This window comes from Carya illinoinensis, chromosome 15, assembly GCF_018687715.1.
Source record: "Carya illinoinensis cultivar Pawnee chromosome 15, C.illinoinensisPawnee_v1, whole genome shotgun sequence".
Lineage (NCBI taxonomy): Eukaryota > Viridiplantae > Streptophyta > Magnoliopsida > Fagales > Juglandaceae > Carya > Carya illinoinensis.
In genome coordinates, this window is record NC_056766.1 from 33,858,674 (window position 1) to 33,873,802 (window position 15,129).

The 15,129-nt window shown below is 30.0% G+C and overlaps 1 non-coding gene across 1 annotated transcript; it reads right to left on the reverse strand.

Annotated features, from left to right (window-relative positions):
* Window positions 1-2,664: 2,664 nt before the first annotated feature.
* Window positions 2,665-2,736, reverse strand: TRNAP-UGG. Its single transcript has one exon. It is a non-coding gene; the product is annotated as a tRNA-Pro (tRNA).
* Between the last annotated feature and the right edge of the window lie 12,393 nt (window positions 2,737-15,129).

Consider the following 15,129-nt stretch of genomic DNA (forward strand, 5'->3'; position numbering starts at 1 on the left):
CCATTTTTTAGTTACATTTCTCATAAATGTACAAGTGTAATTAACAAAAAAAAAAAAAAATAGAGAAAGGGAAAGAACATCATAGAATGGGTCAAGGTGGAGAGGCCTCCAATATTCTCAAAAAAAGGAAGCAGCAAGTGCGGACCTTTTGGAAAGTACTCACAATGCAGAGGAGACAAAAGGAAGACAGACAAAATGAGTGGAGTAATGTTTTTTGAAGTACATAAAACTAGTTAAATACCTTGAAAACCTTAATGCCTTGACCATGTGCTTGTCCACAAACCTACACGGTATGTTGGGTATTAAATAATGTATTATAATATATTATGAAATTTAGATATTATCATTTCATCACATTGGGTTGATGCAATATTTTCTAGAATGTTAAAAAATGATATTTACAGTCTTAAAGTGTGCAAGTCTTGTATATCCTATTTGAAAAAAGTGGATAAGTACGAGACTTATATGATAAATTATTTTTTTAAAAATAGACTCCACATTTTTTTAAAATAAATACGCAAAACATACACATCTCTAAATTTATTGTAGCATTACTCTTAATTATTATTTAAACTTCCTTTTATAATAAGCTAAAGAGTTGATCGAAATATCACATTCTCACAATAGATGGTAGGAGTGTCGTGGAGGTGATTGATAATATGGCGTTTTGCTGAAATAATTGATCTAAACTCTTTTTCCATAACTTGAAATCAACATTTTTCTAATAAAGAAAGAGTGGATTCTTTAAAATTCTTAGAGAATTTTATCGAGTGAATTTCTTTGAGTTCTAATAATTCATTGATAAGGATTTTTCTATATTAACATTTTTCAATTTCAAATATTCAATATATTAATTATTCAACTAATTCGGCATTGAGGTGGAAAAACTCTTACAATTAAGTTTCAAGACAATAGTTGGATTTGAAGAAATCCACCTATATAGAGCATTCCAAACATTTTAAAGAATATTAGTTCTATAAGAGTTATTCTATTTGTAAGTCAGTGTGTAGAGCATATAATCTATATTACTTACATGATAAAATTTAATTTGTAATATTCAAGTTTTAAATTTTTTCTTATAAATTAAATTATCATGTAAGCAATTTACTGGATCATATATTATCGATACTAATTTTAAATAGAATTCTTGATTCTAGAATATATAGCTCCAAAACTTTCGTATTAAAATTTCATGGGATGAGACAAATGGAGACCTATCTTTAGAATATGAAATTGAGCGGCACTACAACCACCGATGAAATGTTTCGAGAAAATGTCCCGATAAGTGTATTTCTCTCTCTCTTTTTTTTTCATGTATTTTTTAATCATCATAAATATTTAAAAAAAATAAAAAATCACAACATCGTTAAAAAATAATTCCTTAATCACTAAATGAAAAACAAAAAAAAAACTGGAGCGATGTCGGGACCCAACTCTAGACATATATAACATTTTTCTATGAAATTTATTCTCTGACACTGTCACGCACAAAAAAATTTAAAATGTTAAGAATTTGAATTAAAAAACAAAAAGGGTTTGAGGCGAATCTTTGAAAGAAACATCACTATTTTGCATGATCATTGATGACAAACCCTTTCATGTGCAGGAAACCAAGGTGGGGTTGGACTTCTTTGGACACATATATTGAAGCAGATTTTGGCAAAAAGGAAGACTTTCTTGCATGTTTGTTTGGGCTTCAAAATACAAGTCAACCTCCATAAATTACTGCCGAAGAATGTTAATCCAAATACACCACAGTTTCGCATGTCAAGCCTTTAATCATGGCTGAAATATTGGGTCTATTTTCTCTCTCTTTCTTTCTTACCTGCTTATAATCATAGTGCTAGATATTACTTTTCATGACACACAATGGTCAAGAGCTGTAAATTGGAAAATGATTCTTAGAGACTAATGGGACCAAAACTTTTCAATTATTTTATGTAATATACCTTATGTGGAAAAGGGATATAATAGACTAATAGTCTTTAGTCAATTTTAGTCTGCCTAAGTCACATTACACGCATATCAATCTTTTATTTCATTGTGCTGACGTGAGATTATTCATATCTATGAGATCAATTGTTCTCTATATTACGTTTTCATTTTACTTTTATTTTATTGTGCTGACGTGTATTATTCGTAATCTTTAAATCAATTCTCTTATTTTTATAAAAACAAAGAAACTCGATTTATGAATAATGTCACATCAAGATAATGAGAAACAAATACAATACATAATGCAATTGATATTATATTAATGATCCGATTATCAACATCTTGATTGGGATTGTTTAAACTTCTTTGATCCTTCCATCACTTCAAGATGGTATAGCCTCAAAGTCAAGTACAAGGTTCAAACAAATTAATTAGTCTAAAGTTGCATGCTATTTTCCATCATACCGATCAGTCTACAGAGATAACCATCAACAATATGACTTTGGGGCTTCTGTTATCATCATTAACGTCCTTCTCCACCTAAATAGAAAATTTCAACTTCAGCTTCTACAGATCTCATTTAATACTGACCTGAAGACTATTCTGCAATATTCTTCTGCGGGAAACTTTTAATAATAGATACATGAGGATTTGGCCTATACATAATAAATCTTTCTTATTAATTACCATACACAAGGACAATGGTGAACTTCCAAAATACAAAAATTGGGGGCATTCCGAGAATCAAACTCGGGACCTCTCGCACCCAAAGCGAGAATCATACCACTAGACCAAATGCCCACTTTGCATCCTAGGATTCAATAAATTTGGTGACTAAACAAATGACTTCATCAATTTCTTGTGTATTTTGACAGAAATGGCTCGGGAAGGTTGGTTGGCTTCTTGAGTCCTGATGCATAGCCTAGTTAACAGTGCAAATGCCTGTCACAAGACCAGATGGTGGGGAACTCAGATAAGTTATAGAAATTACCAAAAACATGTTCTTTTCTCTCAATCACATACCGCAAAAGTGTCCTTAGAAAAGTTCAAATAAGCCTCATCCCACTCTTATCATGATGCTGTATATACGGACCCTTGAACTTGTCAGTTTAGAAAACAAGGATTGATCTAATGGTTGATGGAAACTGCATCTGGCATAGTGGGATTGATGTTGAACATGTATATATTTGTGTAGCAAGACATACAAGTGACCCTTGCAAAATTACTCTCAATGCTTTCACAGGCTTTAAAAATATAAGTTCAGTTGTCAGTGTTCTTGTTCTGTTTTGTTTTCTGTTCGCAATCTTGTATTTTCTGTTTGCATTGATAATTGTTGGTTGAAATAGAAAGTTTTGGCACTTGTTTTGTTATCTCTCATTGCTTTTGCTCTCCAGTTAATTCCTTATTAATTCACCACCTGTGAGATCAGTTTGCACAACAATTTGCAATAAATGCATCTCAATGATTCGCAGTGAATGATTTAATTCTAATTTTTTGTAAATATTGAAATTTAAACGCCCACAAAAAACTCTTTTTTAAAATGGACTAAATATGAAGTTAAAAGAAAAACCCAAAGTTGAAAGCCCAGATCCGCTTCGACAAATTGGATTGGAGTCAGATCAGAGCCTACACAAATCAGTGTTGGAGTTTGGATTTGTCAGAGTTCAAGTTAGATTTAGGAGAATCTGACTCCTTGGTGCTCACCCTTAACCTCAATGTAGATATATTATCAATCAGAAAATTGTCTCCTTACCAGAAACCAGGCAGATCGAGCAAGATCAGTTAGTCATGAAAGCACTGCACATATTACAAATTTCAAGCAGAGTTTACTCAATGATGAACAAATAGACTCCAAAAGAATTCCATTCTCGCATTTTTCTTTTTGCAGGGAAAGATTTTCATCTATTCAAGGCCAGCCACTAATACCTTCACAATTACAACTTCAAATTGCCTATAAAACATACAGACAAGAAGTTCACCATCAGCTAGGAAATAAGTAAATTCAGCCAAAAATTAATAAAAGCACTGATCATTAACTGAGATGCACTAATCTCCAACATGAATAATATCCACCTGTCCTTGATCGCCAGTAATTATAATTTATGCCAAAAGTCAGCCAAGTTGTTCCAGGTTTTGGCACTTTTATTAAACCCCTCCAATAAAAGAATCCGGACAGCAAAAGAATCGGCTCACGGGCGGCTCTAATTTTTCGATTATCTGTAGTTTTTACTAATATATTATTTTTTTCAATATATTTATTTGTTACGGATTCTATTTAATGATGCCAAAATGGGAGAAAGTTTTAGATTAGAACTTTAACATTGTTTGAATTGTTAAAGTTGTTATATAAGCTTGGAATTATATCTATACTTTTACTTGAAAAAGTAACGCACATTCTCAGGAGGAGTTTAAGTATTAATATAGGTTTCAGGTTCTACCAAGTATTTGTCATCATAAAAAAGAGGGAGATTGTTGAACTCAAGATTTTAAGTTTCGTTTAATTATATATCTACATATAGATTTTGATAATAACAAATGAATTCAAGCATAAAGCAGTCTCAACCTCAAGTTTTCTATACAAATGGAACCAAACACATCAATGAACTAATCATGAGTAAGAAAGGAACAAATTTACATTAAAACTTATAGAGTAATGTTGTACATCTCTTAAAAAATTTGAAATTAGGATTAAGGCTCAAAATTAATATTTTATCATAAAACATTAAAGTACATTTTCCACATGTGCATAAATATTTTGAAAATTAAATTTGAAAATTTGAAAGATGATTGATGTCATCCTTCACATGTGCATGACATGATTAAAAATTTGAATTTTAAAAATATTAAAGATGATTGATTGTCATCTTTCACATGTGCATGTTTTATTTGAATATTTTCAAAAGTAATTGATGCTCTTTTTAACTTATGCAAAAGGTAGATGATTTTATTTGAAAATTTTGAAGAATAAATAATACTCATTTTGTCATATGTGAAAAATAAAATGATTAGGTTTGAAATTTTTTAAAAGTAAATGATATTGTCCTTAACAATTGAAAAAAAAAGAAATTTTTATTTGAATTTTTTGAAAAATGAATGATGTTATCTTTAACATGTAAAATTTGAATATGAATTTTCTTATGCCTATAAATAGATCATTTGGTAACTTCAAATTCACAATACCAAGAGTATACGCATATCATTGCAAGTTTTGAAACATTCATTTAAAGTTTTCAATCTCTTTTTTTCTAAGCATTGAGTCTTAAACCTTGTTCATTTTGGGAGAGATATAGTTTGCACTGTATTGTTCTTATTTCATTCATTGAGGAGTGCTATCTAATAATCTATCCACTATCAGTTCTTGTATAAGTAAAAGGGTGTGCATAACCCTTGTGCATGTAGAAAGTGTTCAACATAGAGAATAGTTGAATAATCACATGTAAAGTGATTGCAAGTGTGGATGATGTTCTACATGGATCCTTTATGGCGGTATTATTTAAATGTGTAATAGATTTCTATCTCCACCTAAAAGAGGTTGAATAGTGAATTTGAGATCCTCAAGGGTAGCTTGAGGCGATAAAGTAGGCAGTGGGGCGAACCTCGTTAATATACTGAATTTGTTTCTCTCTTACCCTCACTCTTTATATTTGTTGCTGTTTCGTATTTTTTTTTATATTTTATATTGTGTATTTGATTCATAATTGTTAATTTTTAAATACAACCAAATTCAACCCCTTCTTGTATTAGTCATCTTGGCAACAATTAATTGTTCAACCCAAAATTTCAAGTTTTGTATAAATATATATATATCTACATATGACTTTTGATGATAACAAATGAATTTAAGCATAAACAAGTTTCAACTTCAAGTTTTATATACAAATGGAGCCAAGCACATCAATTAAGTAAGCATGAGTAAGAAGGGAACAAACTCACATTAAAGCTCATAGAGTAATGTTGTACATCTCTTGAAAAATTTAAAATTAGGATTATGATTCAAAATTAATATTTTATCATACAGTATTAAAATACATTTTTCAAATGTAAATGAATATCTTAAAAATTAAATTTAAAAATCTGAAAGATGATTGATTGTCATCTTTCATATGTGCATGACATGATTAAAAGTTTAAATTTTGAAAATATTAAAGATGATTGATTGTTATTTTGCACATGTGCACATTTTATTTGAATATTTTCAAAAGTGATTGATACTCTTTTCGACTCATGCAAAAGGTAGATGATTTTGTTTGAAAATTTTGAAAAGTAAATAGTACTCATTTTGTCATATGTGAAAAGTAAAAAAATTAGGTTTGAAATTTTTGAAAAGTAAATGATGTTGAATTTGACAATTGAAAAAGAAGAAACTTTTATTTGAATGTTTTGAAAAATGAATTATGTTGTCTTTGACATGTGAAATTTAAATATGAAGTTTCTTATGCCTATAAATAGATCATTTGATAGTTTTAAATTCACAACACAGAGTATACGCATATCATTGCAAGTTTTGTAACATTCATTTAAATCTTTCAATCTTTCTTTTCTAAGTATTAAGTCTTAAACCTTGTCATTTTGAGAGATATAATTTGTGCTGTATTGTTCTTATTTCACTCATTGAGGAGTATTATCTGATAATCTATAAACTATTAGCTCTTATATCAGTAAAATAATGTGTATAACCCTTGTGCGTGTAGAAAATATTCTACATAGGGAATAGTTGAATCACCACGTGTAAAGTGATTATAAGTTTGGAGGGTATTCTACATGAATCCTTTGTAACGGTGTTGTTAAAAGGTATAATAGGTTTATATCTCCACCTAAAGGAGGTTGAATAGTGAATTTGGAGATCCTCAAGGGGTAGCTTGAGGCGTGAACGTAGGCAATGGGGCCGAATCTCGTTAACATACTGAGTTTGCTTCTCTCCTACCCTTACTCTTTCTATTTATTGCTCATTCATATTTTATTTATATTTTATATTGTGTATTTGATTCATAATTGTTAATTTTTAAATACAACCCAATTTAGCCATCTCTTATGTTACTCATCTGGGTAACAATTGGTATCGGAGCAATAACTGTATTATAAGATTAACTATATTTTGACTTAAGATCTAATTGCTAATATTGCAACTTCATTTGGTGAAGGTCAATCTAGCAGTCGGCCTTCACTCTTTTGTGGAGACAATTACTCATTCTGAAAAGTTAGAATGAAAATATTCTTTCAAAATCTGGAAATGCATTATAAATGGACCTTATATCCTAATAAAAGTGGTTGATAAAGTAAAGGTAAAAAAGGAATAAGAAGAGTTTAATTGTGAAAACAATAGGATTTATACATTGAATTTAATTGTTATGAATTTTTTATATAATGTTTTAAATGGAAATGAGTTTAATAGAATAATGACTTGCACTACGATAAAGGAAATTTGGGATAACTTGGAAATTACTTATGAAAGAACTTTGCAAGTCAATGAATAAAAAATTTATATTTTTACTCATGAATATAAAATGTTTAAGATGAATGATGATAAATCTATTTCTAGTTTGTACATTCGTTTTACTAATATCGTAAACAACTTGACAACTCTTGGTAAAGTTTATTCCAAGGTGGAGATAGTAAGAAAAATTCTCAACTTTATACCAAAATGCTGTAAATCAAAAGTGTCAGTGATTCTTGAAACTAGATACCTCAAGTGACAGCAATTCTTGACAGCGATTCAAAATAAATAAGTGCATTATTTTGAATGATCATAATTGTAATGTTTGTTTTATTACTTTTAAAAATAACAATGTTTATACAATCGAATTTGAAGAAATTGTCTCACAAGATAATATTTATTTTTATCTCAAAATGAAACTAGTTAGCTATGACATAAAAGACTAGGTCATACCAACATGGAACTTATTTTCAAGTTTTTAAAAAATGATATTGTAAGAGGTTTACCAAATGTAAATTTTATTAAAGACAAAATTTATGATGCATGTCAATTTGGTAAACAAACAAAAATTTCTTTTAAAACCAAAAAACATATTTCCACTACTAGACCAATGCAATTGATATACATGGATCTTTTTGGACCAAATAGAGTTGCAAGTCTAGAAGAAAAATATTATGCATTTGTTATTGTTGATGATTTCTTTAGATATACTTAGATAATCTTTCTTTCTCATAAAAATGAGGCACATAATGCATTTACCAAGTTATGTAAGAGAATTCAAAATGAAAACAATTATACTATTTTTAGTATTCGAAATGATAAGAGAAAAGACTTTGTTAATAAAAATATTAAAACTTTTGTGATAAAAATGGTTTTATGCATAATTTCTTTACTCCTCGAACTCCTCAACAAAATAAGGTAGTAGAGAATAAAAATAAATCTCTTCAAAAGATGGTAAGAATAATGCTTAATGAGAACAACTTGCCTAGTTATTTTTGGGCGGTAAGTATTGCATGTTATTTTATAAATAGAGTTAGGCTAAGGTCAAAACTAGATAAAACTCTTATGAGTTTTGGAATGAGAAAAAACCTAACATTGGTTACTTTCATATATTTGGATGCAAATGTTTTATTTTGAATGATCGGGATAATTTAGGCAAGTTTCATGTAAAATCTGATGAATGTATCTTTCTCAAATATTCTACTAATAGTAAAGTTTATAAAATATTCAATAAAAAGATTTTGACTGTATAAGAATCTATGCATGTAGTATTTGATGAATCTAATTCTTTACTTTCCAAAAAATCATTTGATAAAGAAACATGAAGTATAAATAATATAGAAAGTCTCAATCTCGACAAAGAGAACACAATAGAGGAAGTCTAACATGGAGACATCAAGAAAGATCATCAAAATTTAACATAAGATGCAACCAAACAGTGTAAATTTGTGAAATATCATCTAGTGGAACAAATTCTATGAGAACTTTCAAGAGGTGTAAGTACTCGATTATCTCTTAGAAACATTTGCAATCATACTACTTTTTTAACTCAGATTGAATCCAAAAATATTGATGAAACATTTTTTGATGAATCTTGGATTTTAACTATGCAAAAAGAACTAAATCAATTTGAAAGAAATTATGTTTGGACACTTGTTCCTAAACCCAAAAATCATACTATTATTGGAACAAAATCGGTTTCTAGAAGCAAGAAAGATGAGTCCAGAATCATTAATAAAAATAAAGCTCGACTTATACCCAATGTTTCAATCAAGAAGAAGGAATCAATTACGTTGAGACATATGCACCAGTCGCAAGATTAAAAACTATCTGAATGCTAATTGCATATGCTTGTTATAAATGAAGATGTATATGTTGAGCAACATCTAGGTTTTGAAAATCATATTTCTCCAAATCATGTTTTCAAACTTACAAAAGTATTATATGGATTCAAATAAGCTCCTAGAACTTGGTACAAGAGACTCAGTGGTTTCTTGATTGAAAAATATTTTTCAAGAAAAAAAATCGACACAACTCTTTTTATTAAACACGAAAATGATGATATTCTTTTGATTCAGATTTATGTTGATGATATAATATTTGCTACTACTAATGAAAATATGTGTTAAGTTTTTGCTAAGAGTATGCAGGAAGAATTTGAAATGAGCATGATGGGAGAACTTACCTTCTTTCTTAGATTGCAAATCAAGCATGCAAAAAGTGGAATATTCATCAATTAATCAAAATATATTAAGGAATTACTCAAAAAGTTTGGGATGGAAGGTGCTAAGAAAATTGGAACACCAATGAATCCATCAACTAAATTTGATAAGGATGAAACCAGTAAACCATTTGACTTAAATGTATATCGATGTATGATTGGTAGCTTATTATATTTGACAACCAGTAGACCAGATATTATATTCGGTATGTGCTTATGTGCACGCTTTCAATTATCTCTAAAAGAATCTCGTTTGCTTGCAGTTAAACACATTCTTAGATATCTTAGTGGTATAACTGACCTAGGGTTATGGTATCCTAAGCACACATGTTTCAATTTAATCAGCTACAAAGATGCAGATTATGCTGGTTATAAAATTGATCGAAAAAGCACTAGTGGAACATGTCATTTCTTAGGTCATGCACTAGTTTCATGGTTTAGTAAAAAGTAAAATTCTATTACATTTTCTATTGCTGAGGCAGAATATGCTGCAGCGGGTAGTTGTTGTGCTCAAGTTCTTTACATGAAACAACAGCTTGAAAATTTTAAATTCATATATAATCACATTCTAATAAAATATGATAATACAAGTGTTATAAATCTTTCAAAGAACCCAATATAACATTCTAGAACTAAGCATATTGAAATTAGATATCATTTTCTTTAAGATCATGTGCAGATGGGTGATATAGTACTAAAGTTTACAAACACACACGATTAATTAGCAGACATTTTTACAAAACCTTTTCCAGAAGATAGACTATGTATGATTAGAAGAGAAATATGTATTATTCATGCTATGAATATTTCTTAAAAGATGAGTTAATTCACTTCAAACTTTTTGAGGTCTCTAGTTTCAAGAATCATTGTCACTTTTGATTACCAACATTTTAGTAGAGAGTTGAGAATTTTTCTTATTATCTCCACCTTGAAATAAATTTTGCCGAGATCTGTCAAGCTATTTATAATATTAGTAAAACGAGTATACATATTAGAAATAGATTCATCATCATTTATCTTAAATATTTCATATTCATGAGTAAGAATATAAATTTTTGATTTCTTGACTTGCGAAGTTCTTTAATAAATAACTTTCAAGTTATCCTAAATTTCCTTTGTTGCAGTGCAAGTAATTATTCTATTGAACTCATTTCTATTGAGAGCATTATATAAGAAATTCATAACAGTTAAATTCAATGTAAAAATTCTATATCGTCTTCACGATCAAACTCTTCTTATTCATTTTTGACATTTACTCCATTAACTACTTTTGTTGGAATATAAAGTTCATTTACAATGCATTTACAGATTTCTTGACCTTAAGCCTGAATGAATATTCTCATTCTAACTTTCCAGAATGAGTAATTGTTTCCACAAAAGAGTGAGTTGACTGTTAGATTAACATTTACCAAATAAAGCTGCAATATTAGCTATAAGATTTTAATTCAAAAGATAGTTAATCTTATAACAAAACCCTTGCTCTGATACCAATTGTTGCCCAAATAATTAATACAAGATGGTGGGTGAATTGAATTGTATTTAAAAATTAATAATTATGAATTAAATACACATTATAAAATATAAACAAAATACGAAGTAACAATAAATATAAAGAGTAAGGATAAGAGATAAACAAACTCAGTATATTAACGAGGTTCGACCCGACTGCCTATGTCATCGACTCAAGCTGCTCCTTGAGGATCCCCAAATTCACTATTCAACCTCATTCAGGTGGAGATTGAAATCTATTACACATTTGAACAACACCGCTACAAAAGATTCGTGTAGAACACCCTCCACACTTGCAATCACGTTACACGTGGTGATTCAACTATTTCCTGTGTAGAATACTTTTTACATGCACAAGGGTTATACATACCCTTTTACTAATACAAGAGCTGATAGTGGGTAGATTATCAGAGAACACTCCTCAATAAGTGAAATAAGAACAATACAATGCAAATTATATCTTTTTCAAAATGAATAAGGTTTAAAACTCAATGTTTAGAAAAGAAAAATTATAAGTTTTGAATGAATGTTGTAAAACTTGTAATGATATGTGTATGCTCTTGGTGTTGTGAATTTGAAGTTATCAAATGATTTATTTATATGCATAAGAAACTTCATATTCAAATTTCACATGTCAAAGAAAACATCATTTATTTTTCAAACAATTGAAAATAAAAGTTTCTTATTTTTCAATTGTCAAAGACAACATCATTCACTTTTAAAAAATTTCAAACATAATTTTTTTACTTTTCACATATGACAAAAAAAATATTATTTACTTTTCAAAATTTTCAAACAAAATTATCTATTTTTTGCATAAGTCAAAAATTGTATCAATCACTTTTAAAAATATTCAAATAAAACCTATACATGTGAAGGATGACAATTAATCATCTTTAATATTTTCAAAATTCAAAGTTTTAATCATATCATGCACATGTGAAGGATGACAATTAATCATCTTTCAAATTTTCAAATTTAATTTTAAAAATATTCATGCATATGTACAAAATGAATTTTAATACTTTATAATAAAATATTAATTTTAAGCATTAATCCTGATTCTGAATTTTTCAAGAGATATATAACATTATTATATGAGTTTTAATGTGAACTTGTTCCCTTTTTGCTCATATTTAATTCATTGATATGCTTGGTTCCATTTGTATAGAAAACTTGAGGTTAAGACTTCTTTATGCTTGAATTCATTTATTATCATCAAAATCTATATGTAGATATATAATTATATGAAACTTGAAACCTTGGAATCAACAATAAATTATACCCTAAGTCAACCAAGTGGTTCCAGGGTTTTGGCACTGCTAGCAAATGTGGCACTGTTATTAAACCCCTCCAGCAAAAGAATCCGGACAGCTTCTAGGCCACGTTGAAATGTGAAGTTCAATTGAAAACATATTTTTATTGCACAATGACATTATTTCAGTTAGTATCAGGATCTATCTATTCATGACTTTTTTTATATTTTTGATGAGTTACTCATGACTTTCTCCACCGTATATTGACGGGAAAAAAAAATTTCATACCTCTTCACGTTCTTTTTTATTGAATGGGCGAAGAACGAAGTTGATGGGATCCATTTTCCCAGGAGGCCTTACAATTCCTAGTATATTTTACCAACTTAAAGACAGATATAAAAAATAGAGGAGCACGATAGAAATAATTTTAGTGCTTTTAAGAAAGTACCAATTCTTAAACGAGGAAAATCACGGTTCCCTTTGAAGTGATCAATGATGTTCCTCATTCTGCAAGGGAAAACAAGTAATAAAAATTATTCCTAAAAGTCCCCTTTTTTTAATAGATAAAATAAAATTTTATCAAGTCAAGTAGATAGTGGAAGCTTGAGTATACAAGAAGTATACAAAGAGAACACCTAGTTACAAGTTAGTAGCTAGATATAGATACAAGAAAATCATGAAAACTAGCTCCATTGAGAATGATAACAGATGCTCACAAGAATAAAGTGCAGAAAATGAAGCATCTAAGATCATCAAACAAGTGTTCCCTATCCTCAAAGCTCCAGCCATTCATTTCCAACCAAATACACCCCATGAGACATAAAGGAATCATATTCCACACTGCAGCAATTTAATGGCTACTCTGGAGGCCTCTCCAACTAGCAAGAAAATCCACCGTCCTCCAAGACATTACCCATGCATATCTGGTCTTGCTAAAATTCTCATCCCATAAGACCCTAGCAACCTCACAATGATGTAATAAGTAATCCAACAATTCACGATTTATTTTTACACATAGCACCAATCCATAACAATAAACCCACACTTTCTAAAGTTGTTCATGCCCCATGGTTAGGATTTTTCCAACATAAGCAGTCCAAACACATAAAGCAACCTTGAAAGGCACCTTGCCCCTCCATATGCATTTCCAAGGAAAAGAAATGGGGGTCTGACAAGTCAAAACCTTGTCCAGGGATCAAACAGTGAATGTCCCATTCCCAGAATGTATACAAATCATCTTATCAACCTCAACACACAAGTTCTTGAAGTGTATAGCAAGCTGAAAACCTTGGACACAATACCAACTTCCCAATCTTGGGGTGCTCTAATAAAACAAACATTCAATTGTAAGAGACAATAGGGTTGTTCGAAATCTAGAATAGGGCACCACCAAGGCCTCTGGATCATACGCAATCTTGAGGGCTCTATCGCCACACCACATGTTATGCCAAAATCTGACCTTGAATCCCTCTCCAACCAAAATCTGAAGAGACATGCAAAACCCCTCCAACCATTCCTAATATCTTCCCACAATCCCACACTATGCGTGCCTCTCATAAACACCCCCCCCCCCCCAAAAAAAAAAAATTCTACAAATTACTTTTCTTGGGCCACGAAAAAAAGGAGAGAGAAGGGAGGCTGTGCTGGGTTGTAAAACAATACTTTGAAAAAGCCATTCATGAATTAAAAACTGTTATCTGTAGGAGAATTCTCCTATTGCATGACATCTTGGAAATTTGGAACATGACCCTAATGTGTATTCGTTTTGACAGACACTAAACAGCAAGAGAGACAAGGAATCCACCATCGCTAACCTCAGAAGTGTGCAAAATTATAATGGTGGATTAAGTTTTTTCAAGAAGTTGATAAACTCCAAATTTTTCAGAAATTTTGGTCACAAAATTATAATGGTGGATTAAGTCTTGTTCGCTACTCTCGAGTAAGAATTTAGTTGTTTGTTTCATCAATGATCTCGAAAGAGGTGTTGTAAAAATCGCCCTTGCTCCCGACCATTGGCTAATAAAACCTCAATTTACTCTTTCCCATTAAAAGCTTGCTTATCTCGGAGTAAATGTTTAGATCCCATTGAACCATACTAATAATTTATTTAAAATGTTTGTGTCCATGAATAATAATATTCATGCAACTATTTTATAATCTACTTTACAAACAACTAATGTGGCAAGAGAAGTGATATTTATAGTTTTAGAATATGCAAGTTTCGCATAATCTGTTTGAAAAAAGTGGGTAGATATGAAATTTACATGAAAAAAAAAAAAATTTAGTAGTGGACTCCATAATTTTTCAAAGAGAGTATGCAAGACTTGCACATTCTAAAACCGACAATGCATAAAAAAAACTAAGGTTTTTTATTTCATTTTTGTTTTGAAGTTTACATAAATAACTTTCATTTGAAATCAAGTTGTAAAATGATTGCATGTATGCCATTACTTTAAGTTTTAGATTGAAAATCCTCTTTTCAGTCTTTATCCTTTTCAGAAAGAAAATTATGGTGGTAAAAAATAGTGGTTACAAAACTAAAAAACAATCCAGAAGACCATCTATGTTAGAAATACTAGATTAGAATATGTAGAGGAGCCGATATTATCTAGTTGGCAAATTGTATATCTAGTATAGTTGTTCAACTAATTCTTCGTCTTCATTGTTTTTCATCTGAAATCCTCCAGGCGATGGTGGAGTATGCTACATGGTAATATACTAGAGTAACACCCACATATTCCACAGCCTAGATGTCGAGAGTAGAGAGAACCATT